An 11,592-nucleotide genomic window follows, 5' to 3' on the forward strand; every position below is an offset into this window, starting at 1 on the left:
CACACACACACACACACACACACACACACACACACACACACACACACACACACACACACACACACACACACACACACTTACAGACTGTCATCTACATTGCATATTATCCACATGCAGGTAGGCAGGCTTGCCCCAGGTTCTTGCCATCCTTGGATAAGTGGAACTAGTTTAATAAAACTTCTGGTGGTTTTATGGGATTTTATTTCCGCCCTCCTCCTTTCTCCCAATTTAGTAATTATGCCAATTACCATCACGTCAGCCCGTCACTGCTAAAGCCCATTTGATTATGTGGGAGGGAGGGTGTTGTAGACGAGCATGTGTCTCCTCCAATACATGAAGTTGCCAGACGCTGACTGTAATGAGTTTCACCGGGAGGACAAAACGCATGCGGAGGAACACACGTTTTTTTTCACCAGTTCCGCACCCCGCTGAACAAGTTCCCCAACCAACCCATGGAGGTAGTGCAGCGACAAAGATAACCCTCCCCCGCTGGCTTCACAAATCCCACCCGCAAACATGGCCAATTGTGTTTCTTGGAACGCCCGGCCAAGCCAGATGCTCTGTGAAGGATTCAAACCCCTATTCACTGCGGTGCTGGGCAGGAACTTTACCCTGCACCACCTGGATGCCTGGATGTGCTATGCAGGGGTGTCGCACCAAATTCCGGGCCCTGGGTACTTTAACTATTGACAAATAGCAGATGAGCTCACAGCGCAGCACCGAGTGCCACGCTGCGAGCTTGTAGATCTGCTATTTTCTTTTTAAATCGTGAACATTTTTGCAAGTATTTGAGTATTTCAAATTCTTCTAAGGTTTTAAAAAAAAAACATGTTTCTATGTCAGTGGTGCTCAAACCTTTTCATGTGAAGGACCCCCAAAATTATATTTATTTGGCCCACTCACCCCCATCTCAAAATATTTAGTTCCAGGGACCCCCCAGAAACAAAATTCTAGTTACAAATGTTCGAATTAAAAAATACATATATTACTGTAAAAGATTTACATTTTCACGAATTTTCAAAAATATCAGATCTACAAGCTCGCAGCTCGGCAATCGGTGCCGCCCTGTGAGCTTGTATATCTGCTATTTTTCAATAGCTAAAGTATAAAATAATTAAGGCTCCTCCACCTTGGGCCCTAGTAACTCAGTACCACTTTTCCCCCCCTTGTGACGCCCCTGCCCTGCACCACCTGGATGCCTGGATGTGCTATGCTATGGGATTTCTGTTTCCTCCTCACAAGTTCACAACTATCGGGTTTACATTCCCCAGCAAAACACAAGGAGTGAACATTTACAAAATAGTCCCAGACTGCCTGCACAAACAAGGATTTCATTTTAGAAGTTCGACTGATAACCACAGTGCAGCTCTGTCCGTCATCCTTTGCCGACTCTGGCATAGACTTTCACAAAATGTAATTAAACCACACCTTCGATATTGTTTGAAGTTTTAAACTGACACCTTTTTTCCTGACACCAGTCATCAAAGTGTGATGGTCCAAAACAGTTTTTGTGTCATTTCTTTCCCTCCCAAGTTCATAAATCTAATCCTTCTTTCCTTTTGCAGTCTGCCCGAGACATTGCTCTAACCACTCCTCTAAACTAAAATTACATTTTGTTGTGATCCCACACTTTGATCTACAAAGTGCACATCACATCAATAGTCATGTGATATTCATTTTCAGGTGCGTTAGTAATTTAGCTGAAACAGTGTTAGGGTCGTATGGACAGAGATCATGTCCGCTTCATTATGCCGTTTTAAAATGAAACAAGTATTAGTGTGGACGTGGCTGGAGTTTGGGACTGAATGCAAATTCAGAAAACATGAATAGACAATGTAAAACCATGGTACATATGACATGTTTCAAATATAAACGTACCTGCAAATAGATTTAAATAATATTCATGTTGATAAACATAAATGTGTGTTTGTGTGTGTGTGTGTGTGTGTGTGTGTGTGTGCGTGCGTGCGTGCAATGCATGCGTGTGTGTGTGTGTGTGTGTGTGTGTGTGTGTGTGTGTGTGCATGCGTGCGTGCGTGTGCCTGCATGTGTGCGTGCATGTATTACGGTGTGTGTTATTGCCAATAGCTGTGTGCTTCCTTATCTTCAGCCATGATGTTCAGATGCTCACACAAACCGTCTCTCTCCTGTTTGAGCATCTGGCGTGAGCCCTGTGCGCTCCCAGAGAGCAGCTCTGAATCACCTAATGGTTCACACTGAAAGCTCTGCGTTTCCCAAAGATAAAGAGAGTACTCTGCATGATGCCCTTGGAATGAATTTGCAAACGTACATCTATACTCTCTTCAGTTTTTCACTACTGGGGTCAAGTGTAACAGACGCACTGTAGAAGTGCCAACGCACTTGGTCAGCAAAATGTTAAATGGCCTGCTGCATTTCTACAGAGCCTTTGTCTGACAATGTGCATTCTATTCATCCAATCGCACGCAGACGCCAGCTGATTTATCCTTCAGTGTATGATGGTGTTCCGTGGCAAACAAACAGCCCACACTGATGACCTTGCATCAGCGAAGCATGAGTCCTCAGTGATGCAGGGACGTGCAGAGAATGTTTGAGAGGCAGGGGCTGACATTTCTAAAAGGGCCTTTTTGTGAGAATATAGAAAATAGCCGACCTCCAAGCTCACAACGCGTCGCAGCGAGGTCGGCTATTTTCAGTGCTTGATACCACACTGAACTAAGGATAATCAAGTCAAAACTGGATTTCTATTCAGGAGAGTTTGGACAAGGCAATTTTCTTGAATGCTGCCTTCAGGTATGGCATGGAAAGAGGGCATTTTCATTTCTTTAACCATAGTAAAAATGGCATTCATGGTCTGGAGAGGACACTTTTTACAGACACATAAAAGGGCAGGGGCTCAAGCCCCCTTTGATGTGTATGTGATTGTGTGCACGTGCCTGCAGTGCCTGCAGTGACAGTGCACGCAGAGTTTGAAGTCGATCGGTCAGGCAGCTCTTGAGAAAAGTGGGGTACACACACGCATACACACACACAGAGAGAGAGACTTTGCGCAATTATAGAAGGACTAGAGGTTCAGGCCTTCACATCTATAGTTCAGGCAGCTATGATGCGGTCCTCATACCAACATCGCACTGCCAATCCGACATATCTTTATTATGCCTGAGTCACAGTGTTGACTGTTGGGGGCTTTGTCTCCATTGAGTATCCATTGTACCCGGTCCCATACAGCATATGCAAATGACCATAAATGGGCATAACAGTCGGATCTGTGGCTCTGGGCAACCGGATTCTATTCACCCTAGGACAGAGATACAGACAGAGAAGAGAGAGAGAGGTGGGAGGGTTAAAAGGGCTTTCACATCATCCAGGTGATGTGTTGTTGATATTAGGCCCTGTGGTTGGAGGAAGGTTACATCCTATCGGGGGTTGAGAATTCACCAGGGAAAGATGAAGTGTTTGACAGAAGAGAGACAGAGGCCTCGCGTTGATTACTTTCTGCGAAAGGAATCAAATCAGTCGAATGAAGTACAGCAACTGGACGCAAACCATAGCTTGCAGTACATCAATACCACTGTCGTGGAGGAAGCAAACACAGAGGTGATAACAACAGAGGCAGAACCGACCCAACCTCCTAGACCTGCAGTCGAAAGGAGACAAGCAGGGCATAGATTGCATGTGAAGTGGCCTGGTGCCGTGGATAAGAAGCTCTGGGAAACTATCAATACTGATCTGACCCTGTCTCTTGAGCAACTTCGAGGGACAGTGGAAAAGAAGCTGGAGAGAATGGGGGATATCATCTACCAATACGGGGCAGAACGCTTTGGAGTGCAAGAAAGGAAAGGCAGGAAAGATGTTCCAACCGCACCAGTCTCCAGGAGGCAACAGGAGATCAAGCGCCTCGTCCTAGAAAGAAGACAACTTAGGAAACGGTGGAAAAAAGCCTCTGGAGTGGAAAGGGAAGGCATAAATGCACTTCAAGGTGACATTAAAACACGACTGGCATCCCTCCGCCGAGCAGAGAACCTCCGGAAACGTAGAAAGAAGAAAGAACAAACTAGAACACGGTTCTATAAAGATCCCTTCAAGTTCCTTAAAAGTATTTTCACAAAGGAAAAAAGTGGAGCTTTAAAAACAACAAAGATAGACCTGGAAGATCATCTGAAAGCAACACATTCTGACCCAAGGCGGCATGAACATCTGACCATTCCTTCAGATATCCCACCAATTGACCCCCCTGAACATCACATGCCTTGCAGTCCTCCAACATGGAAAGAGGTGGAAAACACAGTGCGTCGGGCAAGAACGGCATCATCCCCGGGGCCAAATGGAGTCCCATACAAGGTTTATAAGTACGCACCAGATGTCCTGAGGTTTCTCTGGAGGCTCATGAGAACAGCATGGCAGAAGAAGATAATACCTAAAGTGTGGCGTAGGGCAGGTGGAGTCCTTATCCCAAAGGAGAAGGATGCAGTGAACATCAGCCAATTCCATCCAATCTCCCTACTAAACGTTGAGGGCAAAATCTTCTTTAGTGTCATTGCTCGGAGGATGTCCGAGTATCTGCGAAGAAACGAGTACATTGACACATCTGTACAGAAGGCAGGAATATCGGGATTCTCAGGGTGCTCAGAACATTCCAGCATGATCTGGCACCAGATCCAAACGGCAAAGGTGGAGAGAAGGGACCTCCATGTAGTCTTTCTGGACCTTGCCAATGCCTTTGGCTCGGTGCCCCATGAACTCCTGTGGTCTGCCTTTGATTTCTTCCACATACCGGACACCATCACAGCCCTGGTTAAATCCTACTTCCAAGACATGCAGTTCTGCTTTACCACCTCTGACTTTACCACCTCTTGGCAGTGCCTGGAAGTAGGCATCATGGCGGGATGCACTATCTCACCTCTGGCATTCACGATGGCAATGGAGATCATCATCCGAGCCTCAAAATGGGTTGTAGGCGGACAGCGGGTTGACTCTGGTCAGCGCCCCCTCCGCTCAGAGCTTACATGGACGACATTACAACGTTGACCACCACCGTCCCATGCACCAGGAGGCTGCTCGGAAAACTGGAAGAGAACATCAGTTGGGCCCGCATGAAGATCAAACCATCCAAGTCACGAAGCATCTCAATTGTGAAGGGAGTGCTCTCCGACCTGAAATTCTTCATCGGCGATGACCCAATCCCAACAGTGTCTGAGCAGCCTGTAAAAAGCCTTGGCAGGTGGTATGATTCAAGCCTGAAGGACAAAGACCAGGTGCAACAACTGCGCAAAGACATCAGCAGTGGCTTGCAGTCCATCGACAACACACAACTACCTGGAAAGTTAAAGGCCTGGTGCCTTCAGTTTGGCCTCCTACCTCGGATGTTGTGGCCCCTTGCAGTTTATGAGGTCCCAATTTCAACGGTGGAGAAGTTGGAAAGAGGAGTCACAGGCTACCTCAAGAAATGGCTCGGAGTTCCACGATGCCTGACCACCATAGGCCTCTATGGAGATGGCATCCTCAAGCTCCCCCTCACCAGTCTCACAGAGGAGTTCAAGTGTGCAAAAACAAGACTCCAGATGACACTGAATGAATCCAGAGATTTAGTGGTGAGCGTGAACAACGCACCGACCTTGGCAACCGGGCGCAAATGGACACCAGCCAAAGCAGTGGAGGAAGCAACAGCAGCCCTCAAACATGCTGACATTGTGGGCTATGTTCAGCAGGGACGAGGAGGTTTTGGGTTAACAGCTACTCGCCCTGCTTGGAGTAAGGCAGCAGCACCAGAACGGAGAAAGATGGTGGTGGAGGAAGTACGCCACCAGGAGGAGGCTGGAAGATGGGCCAAGGCAGTCTCTCTTGCAAAACAGGGCCAGTGGACACGATGGGACAGTGTGGAGAGGAGGAAGATCAGCTGGAAGGATATGTGGGCCATGGAAGCGAGGCAGTTGAGCTTTATCATAAGAGCTACATATGACGTTCTTCCAACACCAGTCAACCTTCACCAGTGGTTTGGTGAAGACCCGGGGTGTGCCCTTTGTTCAACTCCAGCCACCCTAAGGCACATTCTATCAGGGTGCAAAACCAGTCTCGCCCAGGGACGTTACACATGGCGCCACAACCAAGTCCTAAAGATCCTTGCCTCCACCTTGGAGGACAAACGAGCTGCCACCAACTCCCTACCGTCACCAGCATCCAACCACCAACAGGCAACCACCTTTGTCCGTGAGGGGGCAAAGGTAACCAGGAGTGGCTTGACACCATCTGAGCGAGGCCAACTACGTTTGGCTCGCGACTGGAAGATGCTGGCTGATATTGGCCGACAACTTGTGTTTCCTCTAGAGATCGCTACAACCACCCTGAGACCTGACTTGGTGCTCTGGTCCCCTTCTCTAAAAAAGGTGTACATCATAGAGCTCACAGTACCCTGGGAGGACTCAGTGGATGAGGCTTACGAGCGGAAACACCTACGCTACGCAGAGCTCGCGGCTGAAGCACAACAGCGCGGCTGGAACGCTGAAGTCCGCCCAGTGGAGGTGGGATGCAGAGGGTTTGTGGCAAGATCTACAACCAGGCTCTTTGCAGACCTGGGAATTAGAGGCCAAAGCCAGCGGTCAGCCATCAAAGCTGCATCGGAGGCAGCCGAAAGAAGCAGCCAGTGGCTTTTTATGAGGAGGAAGGACCCCTGCTGGGCCCCAAAGTAACCAAGCTAGATAGCATTCGTATAGGTATATACGATTTGTTCTTGTTCTGGATTGATATCTCTATGCAGTTGATGTATTGATGTTGATTAAGTCTCATGAGGAGCTGGCATAACGCGATTCTCATGCATGCTTAATCACTTTGATTGTTGTATTGCTTATTGCTTATTGTATTGCTTTGCTTGTTGTGGGTCGCTTTGGATTTGGAGCTTCCAGTTTGGGTATTGATGTTGATTAAGTCTCATGAGGAGCTGGCATAACGCGATTCTCATGCATGCTTAATCACTTTGATTGTTGTATTGCTTATTGCTTATTGTATTGCTTTGATGGTTGTATTGCGTATTGTATTGCTTTGCTTGTTGTGGGTCGCTTGGATTGGGAGCTTCCAGTTTGGGCATTGAGCTTCTGCTAAATGCCTAAACTGGAGCCAGGAGGTATGCGGTCAGCCTATAGGCTTGACTCAGGGAAAAGGACGCCCCTGCCTTGCACAGTCCCATGAGAAGTCTGCCATCCATAAGATGAACGATACTCTCATGATTAATTGGAAATGACGCAAGTTCGGGACTCATGACCATGAGCTGGCCGCCTCCGGAGAGGGTGTATAGTGTATAATGGCCGAAACACCCTAAGACCTGGAGGAACACTACTGATGATGCGTCCTAGATTAAAAACTAACCCCAGCCCCACCCCCCCACCCCTCCCTTGCATCCATCATTCACCACCAAGATGACACACACACACACACACACACACTCTCACACGCATGTGCCTGCACAAAGGAAATTAACATCTTATCCTGTGTTTTGTAAAACCAAACAGGCCACCATGGTTACTCACTATGTCTTAGTGACTAATAGGTTGTTACGGATACCACTGTTGCTAATCAAAATATTTGTCAGGTATGATGGACTCTATATTTGGGTATGGCAGACCTGACGTCATTGAAATGACGCATATATACGAATATTTTTAGTCAGACATTCAGATCGATTATAGTTCTCCAATTCAACATATCAGACTACCTACTTCACTTACCTACTTCACTTCTACGACTTCTAAGTCTCTTCCTTTAAAAACCTCCTACAGTACTTACACCCTAGTGAGCTTTCAGCCATAGGGTCTTTTCCAGAATAACCTCTTAACACCTGTCAACACGAAACGCAAATCAGACTCATTACACTGACAACTCGAAGGCAACTTGGATCAACATGAGAGAAATAAGAGAAAAAATAGAAGAGGAAACACATACAAAGGACAAATCTCCATCCCCGTCATGGAAAATGCATAGCAGCAACGTTGGTGATGAATCAGCCGCCACCCCTGAAAGGAATGAGTCTCAATCTTCTCAGTCTCTGGTCTTCTCCTGTCCTGAGTGTCCATACGCCTACGTGTCTCAGGTCTTCCTTTATAAACATTTGAAGAGGAGCCACAACAACGTCTACTGCCAAATGCAGAGCAATGTACAGATGACTTCAGAAGGACCCTGTCAGCAAATCACCAGCCAGAAACAAGGAGACACAGAACCAAGATCATCTTACAACCATCAACACTTTACCAAGACTTTAACTGGACCAGGAAAGGTACCGGTACAGACACATCAGCTGACTTACACAGAAAAGAAACCCCACGTGTGTAAACAGTGTGACGAGAGTTTCAGTCATTTACGCCAGTTGAAGAAGCACCAGCGTCTCCACACTGGAGAAAAACCTTTCCACTGTGAACAGTGTGAAAAGAGTTTTAATCGATTAGATAGTCTGAAGACACACCACCAGCGCATCCACAGCGGAGAGACACCTTTTCACTGTCAAAAGTGTGACAAGAGTTTCAGTTGGACAGGTGACCTGACCAGACACCAGCGTGTCCACATTCAAGAAAAACCTTTCCACTGTGATATGTGTGACAAGAGTTTCATTATGTTATGTTACCTGGAGACACACCAGCGTATCCACACTGGAGAAAAACCTTACTACTGTAAACAGTGTGACAAGGCTTTCAGTCAGCTCGGTAACCTCAAGAGACACCATCGTCTCCACGCTCCAAAACTCGATTCAAAAGATGAGGGTGCTCAAAGCACCAAGATGGTCTGAAACGCGTTACTGGACAGCACAGATGAAATACAAAATGGGCCAAGGGGCTCAACTATGCTCAGGCCAGACTAACCAGAGCGGGTATTATGTTTTCGTTCCCATTATTCTGGGGTCTGTCTGTGAGCAGATAATCTTGAGCACTACTGGAAAGATCAGTGTGAAACCTTTGCACACACTCCCAGTAGGCCAACCCAAAATCGGCCTCATGGTGCACTATAACAAGCCAGCAAGCACGGTCAGAACCTGGACCAATCAGTGACGTCTTGATTGGGACCAGATCAAGTCAAACCATGACTAGTCAGATCTGGCCTAGAATATTCACCCGATTTCAACCAACATAAATCGTGCCCACAAAAACGGACGTCCTGGATTAATCATTAATTAATCATCAAGGCCAGATAAATATCATAACTAGTCAGATATGTCCCAGAATATAACCTTACATGCTCATATTTCAACTAACATTACAAACAATAACAATAATCCTATAGTCCATAATTATGACGTCCTGGTAATGACGTCCCTAACCCATTTTCTGCCTTTCTGCTTTTTTTTTTTTTTTTTTTTTTGCTACTCCAGATTTTGACTGAATTTCACAAAAATATGTACACATTCTCTCTGGAGTCAAGTGATCAAGATGTATCAGAACAGTAGGACCTGCATGTCTTTTTCTCCCTGCAGCTTGTGTCCTGATGGCACCACTGCACAACAGACACAGCCCTGGGTAGGCAACCTGGCCTGGAGAAGATCTGAACTCTGAGGAGCACACTTTTCTAGTTCATTAAGTTCTGTATTGCTGAGTTCGTGCCTGTTTTGCAGTTTAGAGCCAGCTTGTAGAGCATTCCCTCGAGGCCCAATTGTTTGACTTGTTTCATTTTGTTAGGATCAACGTAGAAGTAAATTGGCTGTCCAGTAGTGTTGAACGTCATCAGTGTATTTGAGAAAAAGGCAGCACGGTAGAAGCCATGTGAAAAGGCCAGAGTACAAAAATAGGGCACTTGCATACTGTAGTCTCACAGACAAACATGCCAATGAACAAAACACCTAAACATTAACAACATACAGTACAGCACATACAGTATAATTTGTATAATATTGCAATTGGGACAATGTATCTGCAGTGGATATGTTATATATCATCTTTCCACAATTAAATATGTTTGTGGTATGTACCGTATATGAATTATGAAAAAGTACAACACAAAGTACGATACATGAAGTATAGTATGCACAGAAAGAAGCAGCCATAAAGTACTGTCAACCACTCCAATTTGCCCATGTGACACATCTACTGGAACCCTTTTAGGCTAAAACAGCAAGGGAGGAAAATGCTAAAGAGAAAAAAAAAACATATACATAACATAAAGCACAGTGCTCATTAATGTGACCAGAAAATAAGCTGTTGCAGGCAACTATAGAGTTTAATGGCCAGGGGAAACAAAGCAAGTTACTGCCTCTTATCTTGTCATATAGCCACATGATTCTAACCATGTTCTCACTAATGACCTGCTAAGTATGCACACCTGACAGTTCCCATACTACAAATGAACGGTGCATTAACATGTACAGTAGGGACAGTTATGACTAATGAACATGCATAAGACATGAACTGTGTTCATGAACTGTGTGTGTGTGTGTGTGTGTGTGTGTGTGTGTGTGTGTGTGTGTGTGTGTGTGTGTGTGTGTGTGTGTGTGTGTGTGTGTGTGTGTGTGTGTGTGTGTGTGTGTGTGTGTGAATGCAATGCACTTTGGAACGTTGGTTTAAAGCTTTGATAATGTATGGTGACATACACATGTTGTCTTTTTTGGGAGCAGGTTGTACCAATGTAAAGATCTGTGTAACACTATAATTGGCATTTTAGGCCACCTGATACAGACTAAATTGGAATACTTTCATTTCTTTGAAATGTGCTTACACCTGACAGGGGGTCTGGTCTGTGACCACTGCTAAGAGGGGTGCAGGCTACTTTATATGCAACCCCCATATCCCTGCCATCACCATGGTAGCTGGTGTATTTAAACGAAGAAAGAAAAATAATTAAATAAGCAGTTCTTATTTTTTTATCTGCAGCCTCTCAGTGTGCAAGTAAAAGACAACAGTACACACACATACAGCACATCAGCACTGTATATATTATATTTATTTTTATCTTGCTACTTTATTGCTATTCTTTTTAATTTGTCAGGCTACAATGTCGAGGAGCCAGAAATAATTGTACTCTCCTGTACCAGTATGTGAAACAAATCCAATCTTGAAATGTCACCGGTTGGCTGCTACAGGGCTCTGCGGGATTTTTCCACAACAAAATGTTATAATCAGGAGGAATATCCTAGATCCCATGAGATGATGCTGACATTTGGTTGGTTTAGTTACTGTGAGGACAAGATCACCGCTGGCGCTGACCAACTTTTCAGCCCATCTGTGACGTTAAGATCTTATTTAAAAAAAAAACTAAAAAAAAACGGATCTTCACAGGATCATCGGTAGTGCGTAATGGAGATTTGACATAATCAAGGACTAGTTGGATGGCAACAGTACACACACGAGGGATTGTTTTATTACTTGCACTATCAAAGATATACAATGTGTCCATTAAATAGAAAGATCCTATTTGTGTTTGTCAATCATACATGAATTTCACAAGGGCAAAAGTTGCCTATAGTGCACAGCCATCTCGATGTTGGGTCTGGACTGTTTGAGTAAACAGGCATCCAGACCCCATGTAGGCCTATTTCTAGGATTTACAGATCGATAACACTCGCAGAAAGGTTGTTATTTTGATAGTAAAATGCCCCACAATGTGAATAAAATGTTTTTTCATTTTGATGGTAACTGTTGTATT

The sequence above is a fragment of the Nannobrachium achirus genome (genome assembly GCF_963921795.1).
Source record: "Nannobrachium achirus genome assembly, chromosome: 12".
Classification (NCBI taxonomy): Eukaryota; Metazoa; Chordata; class Actinopteri; order Myctophiformes; family Myctophidae; genus Nannobrachium; species Nannobrachium achirus.